A 22,293-nucleotide genomic window follows, 5' to 3' on the forward strand; every position below is an offset into this window, starting at 1 on the left:
CCAGCAGTGTTTCATTCTGCTGGGTATAAGGTATTTATACGTTGGAACTGGCTTAAGGGCACCTAAGAATGTGAAAAGAAAGCTGAGGTTCAAGTGATGTATCTGTGAGCCAAGGGTTGACAGTCACTGTTGGAAGTCAAGAAAGGAGCATGCAACGGATTTTTCCTCAGCGGCCTCCGAAGGAATAAGCATGGCTGAAACGCTAAGTTAGAACTCCTTGTCTAAGGAGTTCAACTCCAGGCACCCAACTTGTGGTCCTTTGTCACCTCAGCTGTAGGAAGTTAATGCAGTACCATCCCAGTGTAGACCCTGCAGCAACAAGTGTAGGACCTACAGAGGACCTACTGTTCCATGAACAACTTCACACAAAGGTGGGAACTGGGCACTGGTATGCAGAGGGGATGCTGAATAGTGTAGCCAGTGCATTGCCCTGGACCAAGGGCAGTGTGGGCCTGCAGTCCTGTGTCTGGAGACAGACTACGAGGCACCATGAGTTTCAGCATACTCCCACAGTGCAACTAATTCTTGTTGGAAACTCCTGGAGAAGAAGTTTGGGAAAGATGGAGGAGCAATGAGGCAAGCTGGGAAAGTCAGCTCCGTGAGGCCATGGTCAACGCAGAGACCTGAGTCAGGGGTCCTACCTGTGAGAGCAGACTGTTGACTTCTTCAGGACATGAGCTCCTACATGCCTTCAGTTAGTAATTCCTGATCAGAAGAGACACATAGTCATTATAGATAAACTGAAAAGATACAAAAGTAATACACAGAAGAAAGTAAAAATCATCTATGAGCCCAGTGTCCAGAGAGTTCTACTGTCAACATTTCAGTAACATTTCTCCCCATTTTTAGTAAAAGGAGACATGTGTACTTTAGATGGAGCTTCAAAAAATTTGTGATGAAATGGAATGAAGAGATAATGAAAAACTTCCACAAAATTTAAAAAAATTAATTATTATTATTAAAGATCATTTTATTGGAGGCTCTTACGGCTCTTATAACAATCCATACATCAATTGTATCAAGCATATTTGTACATATGTTGCCATCATTATTTTCTAAACATTTATTTTCTGTTTGAGTCCTTGGTATCAGCTCCTCTTTTCTCCTTCTCTTGGCCCTCACACCCTCATGACCCCTTGATAAATTATAGATAATTATTATTTTCTTATCTTACACTGACCACTATGTCACTTCCCCCACAGTTTCTGTTGTTCATCCCCCTGGGGTGTGTGTGATTATGTGTCAATTACTGCAATCAGTTCCCCTTTCCTTTCCTCCTTTCCCCACCTTCTCCCTACCCTCCTAGTATCGCTACTCTCATTTCTGTTCCTGAGGGGTTTATCTGACCTGGATTCCGTGTGTTGCGAGCTCTTATCTGTACCAGTGTACATGCTTCTGTCTAGCCAGAACTGAAAGGCAGGACTGGTGTCATGATTGTGGGGGGTGAGGAAGCCTCCAAGAACCAGGGGAGTATTGTGTGTTTTATCGGTGCTACACTGCGCCCTGGTTGACTCATCCCTTCCTTGTGATCCTTCTGTGAGGGGATGTCCTATTGTCTACAGATGGGTTTAGGGTCTCTGCTCCAACCCCCCCCCCCATCCATTCTCAACAATATGTTTTTTGGTTTGTTTGTTTATTTTGGGGATTCTAATGCCTGTTACCTGATTTCATCAACACCTCACGATCGCACAGGCTGGTGTGCTTCTTCCATGTGGGCTTGTTGCTTCTCTGCTAGATGGCTATTTGCTTAACTTAAAGTCTTTAGAACCCCAGACACTTTATATTTTGATAGCTGGGCACCATCAACTTTCTTCACATTTGCTTGTGGACCCATTTTGTCTTCAGCGATCGTGCAGGGAGGGTGAGCATCACAGAATGCCAGGTTGTTAGAACAGTGTTCTTGTGTTGAGGGAGGGCTTGAGCAGAGGCCCAAAGTCCATCCATTACCTCAGTGTATTGCCATACCTCTACTTTTATGAATTAATGTATTTACATATGTATACACTTATGCTTATACCTCTATCCTAGCTTTGCTTCCTACCTCTTTTCCCCTGTGTTAGACAGGGTTCTCTAGAGAAACAAAACCAGAATGCTAATAATTTCATATATATTTATACAGATAGATAGATTTATAACATAAGAAATAAAGTTAATTAAATTATAAAATAGTACAAATAGCTCAGTGTAACTCGCTCCTGCAATATATATATGTCTCAGAATGAATATATATATATATATATATATATATATATATATATATATATATATATATATATATATATATAAATTATGATCAGTTCTCTTCCCACCCCCATTTTTCCCTTACTCTCCTCTTATATATACTCTATTGGTCCTGAAGGGTTTGTTTGTCCTGGATTCCCTATATTTCCAGCGCTTATCTTTACCAGTGTACACCCTGTGGTCTAGCTGGATTTGTAACCTAGAATTGGGATCATGATAGTGGGGGGGGGGGGGGGAGGGAGGAAGCATGAAAGAACTAGAGGAAAGTTGTATGTTTCATCGTTGCTACACTGCACCCTGACTGGCTTCTCTCCTCCCTGTGACTCTTCTGTAAGGGGATGTCCAGTTGCCTACAGATGGGCTTTGGGCCCCCACTCCGCACTCCCCCTCATTCACAATGATATGATTTTTTGTTCTTTCATGCCTCATACCTGATCCCATCGACACCTCATGATCACACAGGCTGATATGCTTCTTCCATGTGGGATTTGTTGCTTCTCAGCTAGATGGTCACTTATTGTTAAGCCATTAACACCTCATGTGCCAGCATTTTCTAATCTACTCGTCTATCGATAGAAATTCAGGCTGTTTTCAATTCTTTGCGACTGTGAATTGTGCTGGAATGAACATTGGAGTGCAGACAACTGGTTGTGGTCTGTTTCTCACCTCTTTTGGGTATATGCCTAGTAGAGGGATAGCTGGGTCTTAAGGTAGCTCAATTTCCATTTGCTTTAAATATCACCAGATCACTTTCCACAGAGGCTGTACATATCTGTCTACACGACCACCAGCAGGGGAGGGGAGTTCCTATCCTTCCAACATTTGTTGCTCTCTGATTTGGACCTTCCTCAAGGGTGTTAGGTGGTATCTTATGGTTGTTTAATTTCCATTTCTCTGAGGGCTAATGATCAGGAGCATTTCCTCATATGTTTATTGGCCATTTGGGTCTCCTCCCTAGTGAAACTTCTTTTCAGGTCTTTTGCCCACTTTCTGGGTGTTAACGGTTTTCTTCTTTTTTGCAGGCTAGGAGGGTACCATGGATTTTAGTAAGAAACCCTTTGTCTGTTGTGTCATTGCTAAAAATCCTCTCCCAGTCTGTGGGTTCTCTTGTTATTCTCTTGGTGAAGTCTTTCGATGCACACAGGTGTTTTATCCTTAGGATATCCTACATGTCGATTTCAGGTTCACATGTGTGTGTACCCTTCCCTATTGCAGTTAGCCCATGTATTCCCTGAGCTAAGGTTCTTAGGTTTTCCTCAATTCCTTTATTGATGGTCCTGATAGTTTGGGGTTTTACTTCTAGGTCTGCGATCCACCTTGAGTTTGTTCTTGTGCAAGGGGTGAGGTAGGGATCTTGATGAATTTTTCTGCAGGTGGACATCCATTGTTTCCAGCACCACTTGGTAAAGAGGGCATCTGCCTCTTGCTTCCTGGCTTTGGGGCCCTTGTTGAAGATCAGTTGTCCTCAACTTGTTGAAGATCAGTGGTTTCTGTTCTTTTCCATTGGTCTGAGTACTTGTCATTATTCCAGTTCTACACTATTTCCACAAACTTTTTGAAGACCCCTATGTGCTTTATGCTCTCCTTTTTAAAAACTTAACTTAATATAACATTCTATAATGGATATTTTTATTTGGATTTTTGTTAGTTCTATGGATTGATTATTGTTTATATCTTTGATTTTCTTTACTCGTATTCTCTCTCAATGGGGAGAGACCAATACTTATACCTTACATGGCCTCTCACCAATTTTTCAGTTTCTATTCACTAGTCTCCAAAGCAGGAGGTTACTTTTTAGACTATTTTATGTTGGTTGATTTTGTCATCCCCCAAGACTGTGGTCCTTAGCCCCTTCTTGTCAAGCTTGGCTGCCATTGGGTTGGCCCTGACTCATGGCAATCCCATGCACAATGGGATGGAATGCTCACTGTCCTGCGCCATCTCCGGATTAGTTGCAGATTGCAATCCATAGTGTTTTTGTTGAATGATTTTTTTTTTTTTGGGAAGTGGATCACCAGGCCTTTCCCCCAGTTTTCTAAGCCTAGAAGCACCACTGAAACCTACTTAGGATCTTTGCAACATGCAGGCTCCATTGACAGATGGGTGATGATTGACTATGATGTGCATTGACTGAAAATCCAACCATCAGTGCTTCCAGTACATTCATTAGACATGGATATAATAAAAATTTAAGTCAACTCCTAGGAAAGTGAATATGCATATAGTGCTGTGGTAGTTAAAGAATCTGGTGACAGCTTGAGACGATTAAGAGTGAAGGGGTGGAGTCTACCCTGTCAATCATGTCACAGCTTGATGACCTCATTTGAAAGTACAACAGATAAATAGCTCACTGGAGGCCAGATACACTCACTTCCTGTGAGACATTCCTATTGACAAGCTACATGGAGCTATGTAGTCCTGGAGCTGGAGGACCCACTTGGAGACCCATGCCAGTACTGAGATGCTTCCACCACCACTGGATCTACAAGACTTTCCACCCACTGTCCTGTGATCTTCCTGCATTCAGTGTCATTACATGGCTGTGTGAGTCTAAAGAGGAATTTATGGACTAGTATCGACATATGGGATAATATTGGACTTACAACCTTGATCTGGACTAGATTGGGATGTTTTCTTACTGTACAGTTGCTCTTGGATATAAAGTTCTCTCTTACACACATATGAGTGTCTATGAATTTATTTCTCTAGTCAACCCAGACTAACACAAGTACATTTTTGAATTCAAGGTGAGAGTTAAAGAATTTTACTGTTTTCACTTATTCCTGAATTTTAAAGGTTTTCTGTTCAATGTTCAAAATTGCCACATGGACTGGATAGACTCACCTTTATTTATTTAGAGTCACTTGTCTAGTCTGGGAACAACTACTTGGGCAGAACCACACATTTAAGAATGTTGTGCATCTTCCTCTGAGTGTGCTCTGGGTTATATAAAGATAGAATGCAAATAAAACCAAAATATGTTTTTTGGGGGAATTTGGAACATAAGGATACCACTCAGAGAAGACTGCTGTAACATCTGAGGATACGGGAAGGCTTGACTCTTCTTAATGAGAATAAAAAAACACCCTGAACCTAAAAACAACCAGATGGTTTAATACCTTTCCAACAGAACAAGAAATCAAGAGACAAACTTCCAGCCAATTGAGGCTTACTTGTGGACACAGATCACTCCAGGGTCAGATATTAGGAAAGGTCCCGCCTTGTTCCTTTCTTCATCTGTGCTGGTCCCTGGTGCATTGATCTAGAAATACTTGGGCCTGACTACAGAGAGAAAATGGTCATCAGAGAAAGCAGAGTGACGCCTTTACTTAGCCCAAGCGTCTGCTCAGCACTGATTCTTCTTATCTAGACTCAGTGCCATTGCCCCACTCACACTCATACCCATGTACTCTCCAGGACATTTCTTTCTGTCCTTTAAAAAACAGTCTTATTAGCACTTTATTCACATGTCAGACAATTCAAGAATTCAATCATATCAAGAAGAGTTGTACAATTATCACCACATTCAGTTCTAGAACATTTTATTCTTCCCTGTACTCATTGTTATTCATGTAATTATTTTTCTTTCTGTCTTTTTTAAGAGTAGGCTTTTATTGAAAATTCAAGGATAATCTCCTCTTTTACCCCCTCCCTCCCTGTCCCTCCATCCATGTGAATCCTTGATCAATTACATATTATTATTATTTATTTTGTTACGTTGTCTGCCTTCACTCACATTCCTGTTACTTGTCCCCTTGTGGCGGCTGGGGGTGAGTGCTATACAGCCAATCTTGTGATGGGTTTCCCCTTTCTATCCCTTGCCTAGGTTGAAGTTCTTAATGAAAAACAAATTAAATTAAAAACTTCTGCTCTTAAAATCTTCTTCATTGTACCCACTATTGTCAACTTATCATGGTCTGTCTCTTCCTCCCCTCCCCCTACCCAGATGTTACTGTTTCTATTATGAGCCTCCTTGCTTTTTTTTTTAAACGGTTTTATTGGCTTATCTTTTACATATCATAAAACTCATTAGTCCAATCATATAAAGAAGAGTTGCACAATCATCACCAGTTTCTTCTTTCTTGTTCTCTGGCCGAGGGTGCCCAGTGAATGGTGGCCCGCTACCCTGTAGTTAAATAGCAGCTCTCTCGGGACAGAGGCAGAGCACGCTACTTCATAGCTGCCTTCTGTGATTCTTGTGCTTCAAATGGGGACCAACCTGGGTTTCCTACTGGGCAAGCGGTCGCTATAGACATGTTAGACCTTCTCCTCGTGGAAAGACAATGCATCATGAAGAAGCAGGGCAAGAAGGGAAAACGCCATGGAAATGAGAACTACAGAGGAGCATTTCATTGTGGCCAGTCATCTGGGCATCTTATTTTTATTTACGGTTTGCTCCGATGCTGCTCTGTTCCTGCACCCTTAGAGCCCTGGAAGGAAAACACTCACCAGGATGTACTTCATGTATCATTTTCAAGCTTTGTGACTAACTGTAATACTGGACAGGACTTTCTCTGGAGACATGAAAGCGGAATATCATTAGATCAAAAGGGGCCTTTCCACAGCTATTTGTGATTTGGCTGCTGGACTGAGAGGCCGCTTGGCTGGAGCTGCGGGTGTGGTGCTCTCATCACACGGTGCTGAAATACTCTGCACTGTTTGCCCAGCTGGTGTCTGTTTAGAGAGCTATTTGGATTCTCCTATAGGAAGTAAACTGTTCCAATCTCGGATTAGTAGATTAAGTACAGGCCGCCCCCGGTGTATGAATGAGTTCCATTTCTAAGTTTGTCTTTAAGTTGGATTTGTATGTAAGTTGGAAAGGTTAGGGACAGTTCATCTCAAATGTCCATCAAATCTTGGCTTAGAATCTAATGAGTTTTTCTATGCATAAAAATTGAAGAAGCATTTCCAGATATATGAAAACAGCTTTAGCATAATAATACATTAATAACAATAATGTTTTGATTTGTTTTGCAAAGGAGTACCCATTTGTTATTATGTGCCATTGTGTGTATTACCTCAAATTGTTAATAGAGTGGCTTTAGGAGGTTGGCTTGGAACTGCTAGTTGTTTATAAGTCAGATGTTTGTAAATTTGAGGAGGATGTGTATAAATTAAAGCATTTATGATGACTAAATGCCCCTTTTTTGCATTATACATGATGCAGTTTGTGTTCAACAGCTTTGAACAACTGTGCAGGTGTGGCTTTGGGGGAAAGGAGTAGAGGGAGGGACTACATGAGTTTCATTGGGTTCTGCCAGTTTAGAAAAGGAACAGAAAATGTTAATGATGGGATTAGTATGTCCGTTTAAAATATGACCTGGGGAATTCTTAACCTTTGTAATTAGAAGGAAACAGTACCTGAGTGCTTTTGTTACCTAGTGGGGCTGTCACAAAAATATAACACAGCGGTGAATTTAAAGAACAGAAATGTAGTTTCTCAGTCTGGAGGGTGAATTCAGTTGGAATTCACATGGAATGCTGAAGACACGGCAGGCTCTCTCTCTTTATGAGCTCTACTGTCAGATCCCAGTCTCCCTTTGCTTCTGTTGCCCTACAGTTCCCTGCGTTCCTTGACTTCTTGTGGGCATAGTTCCATAGGATATCTGTTTCCCTCCTCCATGAGTATCTTTCCACTTCTGTTTTCCATTTTTATAAGCCATCACTCCGAAGAGCATTAGGTTTAGTTCTCATCCTATTCCAGTATGACTTCATTAACATAACACAAGAGAGCCCTGCCTTCAAACAGCTCCATATTCACAGAAAAAAGCATTAAGACTTCAACATAACTCACTAGGGATTCATAACCCTAAGAGGAAGAGAGATGACTTTAAAAAAATCATTTTATTGGGGCTCATACAACTCTTATCATAATTCATACACACATCAATTGTATTAAGCACATTTCCCCCTCCCTTATGAACCCTTGATAATTTATAAATTATTATTTTGTCATATCTTACACTGTCCGACATCTCCCTTCACTCACTTCTCTGCTGTCCATCCCCCCCGGGAGGAGGTTATATGTAGATCCTTGTAATCGGTTCCTCCTCTCTACCCCAGCCTCCTTCCACCCTCCCAGTATCGCCCCTCTCTGCAGTGGTCCTGAAGGGATCATCCACCCTGGATTCCCCGTGCTTCCAGTTCCCATCTGTACCAGTGTACATCCTCTGGTCTAGCCAGATTTGTAAGGTAGAATTGGGATCATGATAGGGGTGGGGGTGGTGGGGAAGGAAGCATTTAGGAACTAGAGGAAAGTTGCATGTTTCATCATTGCTACACTGCACCCTGACTGGCTCCTCTCCTTCCCAAGACTCTTCTGTAAGAGGGATGTCCAGTTGCCTACAGATGGGCTTTGGGTCCCCACTCCGTACTCCCCCTTATTCACAATGATATGATTTTTTGTTATTTGATGTCTGATAACTGATCCCTTCGACACCTCGTGATCACACAGGCTGGCGTGTTTCTTCCATGTGGCCTTTGTTGCTTCTGAGCGAGATGTCTGCGTGTTTACCTTCAATCCTTTAAGACCCCAGACGCTATATCTTTTGATAGCTGGGCACCATCAGCTTTCTTCACCACATTTGCTTATGCACCCATTTGTCTTCAGCAATCGTATCTGGGAGGTGGGCATCATGGAGTGCCAGTTCAATAGAAAAAAGTGTTCTTGTATTGAGGGAGTACGTGAGTGGAGGCCCAGTGTCCAGAAAGATGAGGGTTTTTTGCTGTGATGAAGACTTACAGTTTTGGAAAACTACTGGGCAGTTCTACCCTGTCTGTACAGTCTACATAAGTCCAAATTGACTCTTTGGCAGTCAGTTTTAAAAAAATAACCCCAAGAAAGCAAGGCATTTTGGACACCGAAATCCCAGAAGACACCAATTCCTTAAATAAATATGTTAATTTCCAAAATTTTTTGTAAGACCTGATTTGAAGCGAGATGAATCTCATGCTTCTTACATTTGCACACAGCACCAAAGTGAGAAGAAGCCTTCCTTTGAGTAGATTAGTGATGTAAGCTCACTACCTCCTGCAACTGTTCTGTTTTTGATCAGCTTAAATTGCTGGAAAGTTCTTCCTCACATGTAGTTGAAAATTGTCTTCTTGTAACTTTGTCATGTCAACATTTTGCCATTTTTATCTGTTGGTCTCAGTGCTGCCCTTTGTAAGTATATAGATACTATACAGAGCTCTGGTTCTTCCCAATTTTAAAGCTGATACTAGAGTTTTTGTTCTGGTACCAAGGTAGGTCTCTTGTCTTTACTCTGTTACTTTCTTGAAAATATGCCCACTTTTCAAGATATGGAGTCTATATCCCTAGACTTGCAGAACTATTGCCTCTCTATATGAGGGGTTCCCCCAAAACCAGAATTCTCCACCCCCACCTAAAGCTATGTGTGTTAGACAGGGTTCTTTAGAGAGACAAAATCAGAATATTTATGCAGATAGATAGATATATAACATAAGAAATAAACAGTTAATTAAATTATAAAGCCATACAAATGGCTCAGTGCAACTCACTCCCGCAAAATAGTTGTGAGACACTGGCAGTCCTTCAAGTCTTGAGGGCCGCCAGGTAGTTCTCTGTAGAGCAATTCAGGCTATCCAGGCCTAGGCAGCAAACTGCAAGGCAGGCCACCAGCAGTCAGCCAAATGACAGGGTCTGACAGTCCCCAGCTCAAGAGATATAAATTCCATTGGTGTGGCGAAGCAGGTCTTGAAGGAACCTCAAATTACAGTGACATAGTCCACGGGTTAGGTGTCCCACAGATAGTGTAGTTTGCAAATTGAGGCACAGAACAAGCAAGGCAGCCACACACTGGTCCAATGAACAAAGAGCAAGAGACAAGAAAGTCAAGGCAAGCCATTTATCTCTCCACCGTTCAATTAATCCCACATGTGTTTATAGGCCAGGTTGGCACAATAAACTAACTACCTCATTATATATTTAAAATTTTAAAACAAAACAAAACAACCCTATTACCTTCAAAATACTCTCCGTTATCTTAATACATTTGTCAAATCTGCGACTCCATTCTTGGAGACAGTTTTTCAAACTCATCTGTTTGGATGGCTAACAGCACCTCCCTCTTTTTTTCCCTTCAAATTTATCTCTTCTAAGTCACGAAATCATTGTCTTTTCATGTCTCTCTTTATTCATGTAAACAAAAAAAGTCACACGGAGTGAGGTCAGGTGAGTAAGATGTGTGGTTAAGAGAGGCATGCTGTTTCTTTGCTTAAATCTGGTGGACTGAGATGGCTGCATGAGCAGGTGCATTGTTGTGGTGGCAAAACCAGTCCACCGTCTGCCACAAATTAGACTTTTTTTTGGTCTCACATTGTTACGCAATCTTTACAGAACCTCTAAATAGAAAGCTTGATTAACAGGCTGACCTGGTGGAATGAACTCCAAGTGCACTACGAGTCCACATGTCCATTCAGGAAGGTGACAGCCTTCCAGAACAAAGTTTGTCATCAATCAACATTTTACCTTTTCTGAAACAAGAAAACCACTCGTACACTTGAGTTTTTCCCATAGCGCTGTCCTTGTAAGTCGTGTTCAACATCACAGCAGTTTCTGCGCCATTTTTTCGGAGCAGGAAACAAAAATTCACAGCCGCATGCTGTTTTCTTAAATTGGCCATCACATAAAACAAGGTGTGAGTAAAACTGGTTTCATGAAAAAATTCATTGTGATCTGAGAGAACCTTCCTAGGCTATGCCACTGGGTGCACGAACTCAGAACGAGTTGCTTGATGCTCACCTAGTGGGAAAAATGGGTTATACTAAAGCTCTGCTCTGCTCGGCACAATTTCAGTTTTGGGGGTACCTTCTCATACTATACTTCTATAATGCATCTTAAGAACCCATTAGTAACTTTGGCAACTACATGAACCTGAGGACTCATGCTTACCTTGACTTCTAAAGATAAGTCAGTCTCTGATTCCTTTCAACTTCCATGTATCTGAAGGGTTGGCAAGAAGTTGAAACAAATATCTCACCTTGGTACTAATCAAGGCTTTTGTCTGTGACATTTGATATTGGGATTATAAGCAAGTAGATTTAGGGTGGCTTTAAAGACTGGACATTTCTATTCTCACTATTGTGGAGGCTAGACGTCTGAATTTAAGGCACCTGCCCTAGGGGAGCGCTCTCTCTTGGTTGGTTCTGGGGGGAAATAGATTCTTCTATCTTTCAGCATTTTCTCTGTAACCTAGGGTTCCTTGGTTTCTTGGTGATTCTCAGGTGGCATGGATCCTCCCCGTGCTTGTGTTTCTTGTTTCTATGTCTATGCTGCTTATTACAATTAAGAAGTGATTATGGAATCCCCAGGACAATGGCCCTTAGACATCCTTGACCCTGAAACCAATCTCACCCCACCACTCAACTTGCAGCCAAATGATAAGCCTAGAAGGTGAACTATAATAACAGGGAGGTATGAAGCACTCCTTACAGCAGACAACTCTAGGTTGTTAAAAGGGCCGCATTTGTCCAGGGAGTAAACTCAGAAGATAGGAAGGGACAGGCACAGGCACAGGGAAGAAGGATGAATGGAAATGGTAAACATCAGGAACTCTCAGGAAGCATGCCATCCTATACCACGCTAAGAACCGCCCCTATGGTGTTGGTGGGGCCGGGGGTGGGGTGGGTGGTAAAAGGAAGCTGGCGTCAAGGAGGTCAGGAAGGAAAAGTATGTTTTGAAACTGATGGTGGTAGCAATTGTACAATACTGTTTGATGTGATTGAACTACGGAATGATATGGTATCTGTATTAACTTCCGATAAAATGGTTTTGGGGAAAAAAGATTTAGTCTCTATGAGTAGGAATTGGCTTGATGGCAGCGGGTTTGGCTGTGGGTTTTAAAAAAATACATGTGGAGAGGGAGCCATTGTAGTGCGGAAGTTAAGCACTCAGCTGATAAATACCCATCAGTTTGTACCCACCAGCCACTCCAAAGGAGAAAGGTGTGGCAGTCAGCTACCAGAAAGCTGGAATTTTGGAAACCTCCTGGGGGCAGTTTTACTTTGTTCTAGAGCAGTGGTTCTCAACCTTCCTAATGTCACCACCCTTTAATACAGTTCCTCATGTTGTGGTGACCCCCCAAGTATAAACTTATTTACGTTGCTACATCATCACTGTCATTTTGCTACTGAATCTGGTGACCCCTGTGAAAGGATCGTTCGACCCCCCAAGGGGTCTCGACCCACAGGTTGAGATCCGCTGCTCTGTAGGGCCGCTGTGATTTGAAATGGGCTCTGCAACAGTGATTTAGAAAGAAAATCCAGGGGCTGAAATTCTAGGTCGGAGTAGAGCTCTCATTGTCATGCTTACAAGACTATCATCAGTGGAAGGCATATCCTCAGAACTCGCTGTTAAGAGATCAAGGAGCAGATTGGGCAGAGAAACAGTAAGCAGGAATGGGAAAGGATTGATGCCATGTGGAGATCTCCACGGACCACTGAGAACTCACTGTCACGGGGTCAGTTCTGACTCCTAGTGACCTGATCGGCCAGGCTGGAACTGCCCTGAGAATATTCTGAAACTGCAGCTCTGTATGAACGTGGAAAACATCATCTTTCTCCCTTGCAGTGGCTGGTGGTTTTGAACCGGCGACTTGATGATTAGCAGTCCAATGTGTCACCCATTATGCCACCAGGGCTCCTCAAGGACACTCAGAAGAAAGGATTTCATCCAACATAGACAGAGCTTTCCCATAGAGAGTGCACCCTGGATTTGGACTTCTGGCCTCCTGGATTGTGAGAGAATAGATTTCTGTTTCCTACAGACCCTGACTTGTGATGCTTCTGTCATAGCTCCATTAAGAGACTGAGAGGCTGTTGTAAAACGTTGGCCAATCCAGTACTCCAAACGAGAGTGCTTCAAAAGCCCGTGAAAAAAATGGAATTAGACGAATAGAATTTTCCATGAACTTTGAAATCTCCTTGTCTTTGGCCTTTTTGATCCCCTGTATCAATGACCTCTCCACCAGATTTCTGCTTCCTAAGGTCACTCTTGTTGGTGAGCTGCTAACACATAAACGTGTGCTTCAGATTCTGCTTTCTAGAGTCTGGGCTAGCAGTTATTCACAGGCGTGGCCCTAGGAAGAAGCCCTACAGATTTTTGTAAAGGTAAGTGATTGGTGACATCATATTTACTAAAGCTTTTGTCCTGTGGTTAGTTGTGCCCAGTTGGCGCTGACTCATAGTGATTTTACGTTTGATAGAATAAACTGCTGCACTGTTCTGGGCCATCTCCCCGATTAGTGATATGCTTGAATCCATAGTGTTATGCTTGAATCCATAGTTTGAATCCATAGTGATATGTTTGAATCCATATTTTGACAATCCATTTATTGAGGGTTTCCTTTGTGTTGGATGGCCTTCAACTTTACCAAAGCTGTCACTTTTTTCTTGCGATTGGGCTTTCCTGATGGTGTATCCAAAGTAAGCAAGCCAAAGTCTGGCCACCTCACTTCCAAGGGATATTCTGATTGTATTTCTTATAGGAGTGATTTGTTTGTTCTCTGGCAGTCAACATTCCTTGTCAGCCCCTGAATGCCTGGTATAGGGGGGCAGCCTCTGACCCTCTCTAACTCCACAAGGGGAAGGAAAATCAAGGCCACGAGGCCAAGACTGATTTCTCTCAGACGGACGTCACACATGTCTGCCTCTGCCAACCTTCGGACCAATTCCAGCACCAGCCATTCTCCCACAGCACTCTCTCTGTTTCTGTGAGGTTGGATAATTAATTCACTGTGTAGTCTTTGCAGCCAGCATTCATCATTTCACAGTTCATTAGGAATATTAGCAAGTTACAATTCAAGAGCAGAAATACTGCGTTATTTCAGTCAGGACAGCCTTTTCTCAACTGTGCCCACGGACACATCCCTTTCTGATCCTGGTTCTCTCAGCTTAAAGGACCCTGAGTTTCTTCTCTGCTTGTTTAAGGGCGCACCGTTTTGCCATAAGCTTCTGCTGGACGGTGCTTACTCTCCAAGTAAGTGCCTAGCGATCCCTCCTTCGGCAAATGAGCCCTTGCCGGAGGGCACTCAGCTTCACTTGCTCCTTGGTCTCTGCTCTTCACTGCTATGTCTTAGGCTCTGGCTCCTGGTTTTGCTGTTGCTGCTCCTTTGAGGCCCCAGTGTTCTGTCTCTAAATTGAGGCGGTGTAATTACCAGGAATCTTGGGATCCAAAGGACATTCTCCACTACTGGCTCTTCTTTCTTGAGAGTAATAACACCCCCCCCCCCTTCTTCTGAGATGGCTTATTTTGTACCCAACTGGATGGTAAAACAGACCAATTGCTGTGTGAGAGCTCCAAGTTTGTGCAATTAACCATGTTAGTAACCACTCACGACTGAATCACATAACCTGTCAGCATGGTTCCTCATCTCTTTCTACCCCAACACACCAGGAAAGAAGAAATGCACTCGGTTGGCACGGTCCCGCCCAGCTGTTCGGTGACAGTTACAAAGTCTATGGCTGGAAGCGCAATAGTAATTCACTACATTGAATGCATCGGTTATTCTGTCTTCCTTTATCGTTGCCTAGCTTTCATGTGTGTATGACGCAATTATAAAGACTTTGTCTTGGGAAACGTGCACTTATTTCTCAATGTGACAGTGGAAAGATGGAGGACACACAATATTTGCAAAGTCCCAGACAAGAAAGACCATGACAAGGAACCAAAAAACCCCCCCAAAAACATTGATACTCAAGTGCAGGGGCTTGAAAAGATGAGGTGGATGTGCTAGACTCACAGTAGTTCTCAACCTGTGGGTTGCGACCCCTTTAGAGGTCGAATGACCCTTTCACAGGGGTCGCCTGATTCATAACAGTAGCATAATTACAGCTATGAAGTAGCAACGAAAGTAATTTTATGGTTGGGGGGTCCCCACAACATGAGGAAGTGTGTTCAAGGGTTGCGACATTAAGAAGGTAGAGAACCACTGTGCTAGAGGGAAAAGGGTGCTCATCACGCAGGGTTTTGCAGGGCATTAAGGATGGGAGTCTGTGTATTTAAAGCACAGTTGGAAGCCACTGGAGAATTCTAGCCTGGAGTGGAACAATGCAATGCAGTTTTGTGTGAAGAAGATTATCAGCTGCTGCTTGGGGAAGACTGGTGTCACGGAGCAAGAGTGGAAGCAAGGAGACCAGCTGCTCTGTGGTTGGGGAGACTGGCCAGAGTGGCTTTCATTTGGTTCAGAATAGGGGTGGCAATGAGATAAGTAGAAGGAGTTAGGAGAGAGTGAAGCCAAGAGGCTCGGTGATGTGTCACACAAGGAACCAACGGTAGAGGCTACCAAGCATGGACAGATCTCTGATGAGACAACTGAATAGATGGGCCTTCCCTTTCCTGAGAGAAAACATTCAGTCTCTGTGCGTGTTTTCTGTAGAATTTAGACATGTTGATTTTGAAATTCCTTTGACTTCCTGATAGATGTGAAATGACTGAGTAATTCAATACATAGCATTCCTGGGTGGTGCAAATTTGTTTTTAACAAAGTATTTTTTCATTCATGTCTTCTTTTTTGTGATAGTCTATTTAGGATTAATGAAGGAAAATAAAAAAAGAAAAATGAAAACTGCTGCTGAGGACCAATTGTCCAGAGATCTAAAGTCAACAGTCTCTTTCCTTATGTTAGAATGCATAATTCTTTGGAGAGCAACTTGAACTAAGTGAGAAAATGCCTTCATGTTAGACATTCTTTTCATATACTTCAAATTTGTACTTAATGCCCTTTTCCTCCTGGACTTCAGAAAGAGCACCTGGGTATTCTGGGAGAAGTTTGCATTTCTCTCAACCAATTTCAGGAAGCAAACGTGTCACTTTTAAATTCCTGCATGATCCTTGTCATGAACATGCTAACATGACCTGGTTGGTCCATGGCTTCCTTGTAACCAGAACTGCCTCCTACATCGACCCAGACCATGGCGACTTTATTTCCTCGTGCTGGCTGCTCAATTAGTTCTGAGGCACCATCCAGACTTTTGGCAAAAACAACAAACTCCCTGTGGGGGTTCCCTTGTCCACAAGGGGTAGTGGTTGTGATCGTTCTTTGGAATACTGGAATTCCTTCCTGGACTGCTGCCTCGCCTGGGGGGTGTGGTTGTCTTTCCAAGGACCCCTACCATAGATGTTGGGGCGGGGCTGTACAGAGGCTGTACAGATCCTCTCTCCACTGGCCCTTGAAGAGGTGCATTGCTGCTTCTTAGGTGAACCCTCCCACCTGCCGTTCTTGGGTGGCACTTTGGACATGCCACGACCTATGTTACCCTTTTTCTTCTGGCTCCCCTTGTGTAATTATGAACCTTCCCTCCTGCTTCGTATTTCATTTGTGTTTTTAAAAAGTGGTGCATGTTGTCCTCTTCACTAGTTCCGTGTTCACAGGAACCTCTCTCTCGATTTTCTTTCCCCTTCCACAGAATGATTTTTGTAACTTGAGACGGCATGGGGAAATAGAAGCCATTGTCTTTGCAGCCCTGCGGTGTGGCAATACTGCTGCCGATACGTCCGCAGGTCCTGGCTGAGCAGAGAGTGCTGGGAATCTTGTCTTCTCAACTTTATTTCTCACTAGAACATGGACCCTGTTTCTAGAATCCATAGAAGGAGCAGTTGGATCATGAGATAATTTCCAAGGAGAATTCTTTTCTTTATAAAAAGGAGAGGGTGGGTAGGATGGCAGACACTCCAGGGTAAGGGTAGAGGTGAAGCTCCACCTACTAATTGCTTTGCATCCTTATGACACCTCCTTGAGGTCATAAGCCGTTTAGTGGAAGAGAGCGGGATCAAGCAGGGGCTTTGGCTCTTGCCTTCTGCCAGAGCTGGATCTTGTATCTGGCTCCTCCGTCTCCTGTTGTGTCATCTGCCGGTCCCAGGAGCCATAGGAGGCTAATGATGGTGGATCCATTTGGCCAGCTTTGGGCCTCTGCATCCAGCAGCCTGCGCCTCTGCTGTCTCTGTTTCATTATAATGCTCTCTGCTCACCAGCTTCCACCAGTCAAGTGAAGTCTGGTTTGAATTGAACGGGCCTCACTTATTTCTCCCACTGTAGAAGTCATTTCTTGATATAAATCTCCTTCTGTGTACAATGCATACATGCATCACTAGGGAACCCAACTTAAACACAGTGGGGGATTCCTTTATGTTTTGGAAACTGTCATAAAAATTAACTGAAAAAATACTGGGTATGCCTTAGTGACTTGCATGATCATGGAACCATGTCGCCGAAAGGGCCTTGTGACCCTCTGGGGAAGTGGAACAACCTGAACACCCCATGCAAACATTGTGACTTGAAAGAAACTCTAGAGATTGGCTTCTTCCAGATCTGGAGCATCAACCCATTTGTTAAAAACACAAGGACACAGGAGTCCCAGGGTGGCACAATGCCGAAGCACTCAATTACTAGCTGAACGGTTTAGGGTTCCTGTCCACCGAGAGGTGCCCTGGAAGACACCTGCTTCTGAGATGCACAGCCTTGGAAACCTATAGAGAAGATAAACTTTTTGCATCCCGGGTCACCAGGAGTGAAACTGACAACAACATTTACTCCTAGTAGTGCAAGGTTCACTGCTCAACTAGTGAATCTCTGTCTTCAGTGGGGTGATGAATGAACTCTAATTTTGTCACTAGTGACTTCTAGATGTAGATATGACAATGTTGTTCTAAGTCACGTCGTTTGTGGTACTCTGTCAGGGCATCCCTATGGAACTAACACATGGAGCTTACATTCTCATGGGGACACATGTAATAAGCAAAATTGACTCTAAAGACTGTACACACATACAGACACTTCAAGCACGCACCAGGGAGGTTGCTGCACTGTGGTGGTTGGTGTGTTGCTGTGATGCTGGAAGCTATGCCACTGGTGTTTCAAATACCAGCAGGCTCATACATGATAGACAGGTTCCAACAGGACTTTCAGACCAGGACAGATTAGGAAGAAAGGCCTTATGATCTATTTCCCAAAATCCGCCAATGAAAACCCAATGGATCACAAAAAGAGTACTACCTAACTTACTTGCTTTGGAAATGTCATCAGGGGAAGGATATCATCTTTGATAATGCTGAGGGCCAGTGATGATGAGGGAAACCCTTGGTCAATAAGACCCAATGATGGACTCACACATGCTAGTGGTTATGAGGATGGCGCAGGTTAGGGCAATGCTTCATTCTGTTGAACACAAGATCCTACGAGTCAGATTCCACTCAATGACAGCTATCTATCTATCTATCTATCTATCTATCTATCTATCTATCTATCTATCTATCTATCATCATCATCATCATCCATCCATCCATCATTCTATAGTGGAAAGTTGGTTAGAGCAAGGGATGGATGTTGGGGGAGAGAGCTTATGATTTTCAATAGTGTGGGTAGGAAAGCATTCACTGAGAAGGTGACATTTGAATAGATTTCAAGGGGTAGGAGGACCGACTGAACTCTGGGAACGGGTGTCTGGGAGAGATACAGCTAGTTTGAAGAGTCTGTGGTGGGAGCAGAGATATTGATTCTTGGTTGACCTTGCATAAGCTTGAATGAAACTCTAGAACATGCCTGTCTCTATGAAAGCATCTTTCCCCCATCTTAGACTCCTCATGCTCCTGTATAGGAGTACCAGAAGTAAGTATCTCTAAAGAGCTGACATTTATTTTCTCACAGATCAGGAGGCCAGAAGCTCAAGTTCAGGGTCTAGCTCTAGGGGGATGTCTTCCCTTGTCTGCTTCAGCTTCTCATATCTGGCAGTCCTTGGCATTCCTGGGCTTGAAGAAGTCATTTCAGTGTGTGCTTCCTTCTGTAACGTATCTGATCATTTTGGCACTCACAAGTGATTAGGTTTAGGACACACTTTGCACTGTTTGATATTATTAATATAACAAAGAAGACCCAACTCCCAAACTGGATGATATTACAAGTATAAACCAAACCCACTGCTGTTGAGTGTATGGTGACTTATCGTAACCTTGTAGGACAGAGTAGAAATACTCCTTAGTGTCTCTGAGGCTGCACATCTTTACAGGAGCAGATGAACCACCTGCAGAGAGGTGGGTGGGATTCATCTGATGACCTTTTGGTTAAAAGCTCAACACTAACCCACTGTACTACTTGAACTTCTAATCACAGGTAAAGGGGTTAGAATTCCAACATACTTATGTGATGGGTTTTGGGGAACAAAATTCAAGTCATAGCTTCCCTTTTTGTCACCAGGAGAATAAACCTTGCCTGTCACTTCAGCTAAAAATGAATGAGAGACATCCTTCCACCTTCTTTCCCCCGGACACAGCCCAGCTGTGCTCTGATGTCAAGCAGCTTCTACAGACAGGTCCTTCTTAAAGGACATGTCTTATTAATGGCCAGCTTCAAAGCATATGTAAAAAAAAACCAATCGATTTCTCATTTATAACATTTTGTTTTTTGAAAGATTTCATGTCAGTGATTGCAGAATGAAGGTGCCAATAGTGAAATAATTGGTTTATAAATGGAAAGATAATCAGGCAGTCCCCTCTCCTTCATCCTCATCAAGGTCAGGGCGCGACTGAACTGCCAACAGACCACATTTGTACAGGAGGGAGATGACAGCTTTATGGGGAGGGTCGTTAACCTCCAGGCTCCTTCTGGCAGCAAAGTGTGTGGAAGCAAATGGCTTGGCGCGCTTCAAAGAAATGGGACACCATTGTACCTGGAGTATAAGAATGATGTCTGCAGTTAACATTAATTGGGATAACAATTATCAAAGCTTGCAAAGCCTCAGGTTTCAGCACCCACAGTAATCCCCAGGAAGACTTTCCCCCTGGTGGATATACGATTGCTGCTTCCAGGTGCATTCCTGAGGCGTATTGCATTTCTCAGACTCATTTTGTATAGGCTACTGCCAGGGGTGGGATTGGGGGGGTGGGGTGGGGGCAGGGGGCAGACGTTTCTTTTGTTTCAGCCACCCAGCTTTCTGCTTTCCTGGAGTGCTGGTGTGAACTATTAGGGAGGCCTTTGGGAAAGCTGAGGTCAGAGCCGACTTCTTTGTCTGGAAGTGTGAGCCCTGGGCCCCTCATCCCGATGAAACGCAAGGCAGGAACACAAAAGGTCTGTTTCCTGGAATGGTTCATGTTTACATGTTGATAACCTATTTCTTCATGTTGTTGGCCTAGATGTAGCCATGTTTCTCTTGGTGATAGAACCTACGTCACCAATTGGTCACTTGGTAGTTTGAAGTACTTCTGCTCACCACAGAATGTATTTTGGAAAAGAGAATATTAAAATAGTCGATAGTTCTCCCACCAGCTGAGCTGAGTTTCGAGAACAGCATGTCGGTAATCCTACCTGGTTCACCTCCAGACCTTTACTTTGAATTTCTGTTGGTGGTAACAAAGCCCCCATGAAAACAGGCTACTTCACTTTTGAAATAGAAGACTTCCATTAAAAAAAAAAAAAAAAGGGCAGACAGTTTTAAAACAATTGTTCAAGGGTGTTAATCCTCACCTCAGAGTGAAAAATGCTTCACTGTAATAAAAATATCGATCAGACACCCAAACCCACTGCCCTGGCATTGGTTCTGATGACAGCAGTCCCGCAGAGGTTTCCGACGCCGCAGATCCTTCGGGGGCGATAGGTTTAGAGCAGCTGGTGGTTTAACTCAGACCGTGCAGGAACCAAGGCTTCTATTCCTGGTTTAGATGACATCCTCCCACGCCCTCCTCGAACACTCTCGGCGAGCTTTTGGTCGGTAACATAACGGAGGCACACTCAGCAACCACGGTTCTCTCAACCAAGGCTGTGTTTAGAGTCACATGGGGGTGGGCTTTTAAAGCCCTGAGAGAACTAAGAATGGACATATATTAAACCCCGACGCTGTCGCAAGGGGAATGTGCCATTTTTCATTTTTCTCGACTCTTTGTAAAAAATAGGAAATGCTAAGCACTTAAGCTTGTTGATCTTCTGTGAAATGATGCCGACATTTCCTATTTAAAGAGCCTGGGAAGAGGTCTCGACAACACTCTCCCTAAGAATTAACCACTTGCTGTCGCATTGACCCTGACTCAGGGCAACCCCATGTGTGTCACAGTAGAACTGTGCTCTACTGGGCTTTCAGAGATTTGTAGTGTCTCTTTCATAGTATCTCTGGGTGGACACAAACTCCAGCCAGGATGAGTGATAAGGTATGCATTCACTCAGATTGCCAGTGAAGTCTAGGCCCACTCTGATACCTCAGATTGCCAGTGAAGTCTAGGCCCACTCTGATACCTAATGTTGACCCCCATAATCTTTGAACTGTTGCTTCTGTCTATGCATCCTTGCTGTGGTGCTGGAGTACTTCCACAGCATTTCAAGTCTTATCATGATAGTTTCCTGATTACGCCTTTCCCATGACTCTATGCTCCCTACCAATAATAATGGTAACTTCTCAGACTTTCATAGATGCCCCTGTTGACTGCTCCCCTCCTACTGCAAAGGGAACCAGGGTCATGTACTCTTTCCATTTACGTACAGCTGCCTCTGCAACCAGGCAGGTGGAGTCCTTGAGTCAGGCTCCTTCTTCCAAATACCATGCTTAGATGGCTCCTGTTAACGTTGGTCCAAGGACTTGGAAACTTCCATCTCCTTTATAAGGAACATATTTTGTCTTTAGATATGCTAATCCACTCACATGATCTGGTTGGCTTGGGAGTCATTCTTTCTCTTTAACCTGCCTTTGTCTTCATTAAGAAGCCATGGTGGTTCTGTGGATTTAGGTGTTGGGCTGCTAACTGTAAGGTCAGGTGTTCAAACTCACCAACTGCTCCTTGAAAGAATGATGAGTCTGTCTTCTCCCGCAAATATTTCCGTCTTAAAAACCTACCTAGGGTCCCTATGAGTTCAAATTGACTTGGTAGCAATAGATTGTTATTATTATTTTTGGTCATCAATGTCTGATGGTTTTATAACTCATCTCTCAGAGTGGCTGTCTATTTCCAAAGAATTCTTAGGTATAGTGATGAAAGTAGAGAATCTCAATGAATTCCTGAATGCTGAGAAGACTGACATGTATTTTTTGTTTCTATATATATTTCTCCTCCAT

This window comes from Tenrec ecaudatus, chromosome 2, assembly GCF_050624435.1.
Source record: "Tenrec ecaudatus isolate mTenEca1 chromosome 2, mTenEca1.hap1, whole genome shotgun sequence".
NCBI lineage: Eukaryota > Metazoa > Chordata > Mammalia > Afrosoricida > Tenrecidae > Tenrec > Tenrec ecaudatus.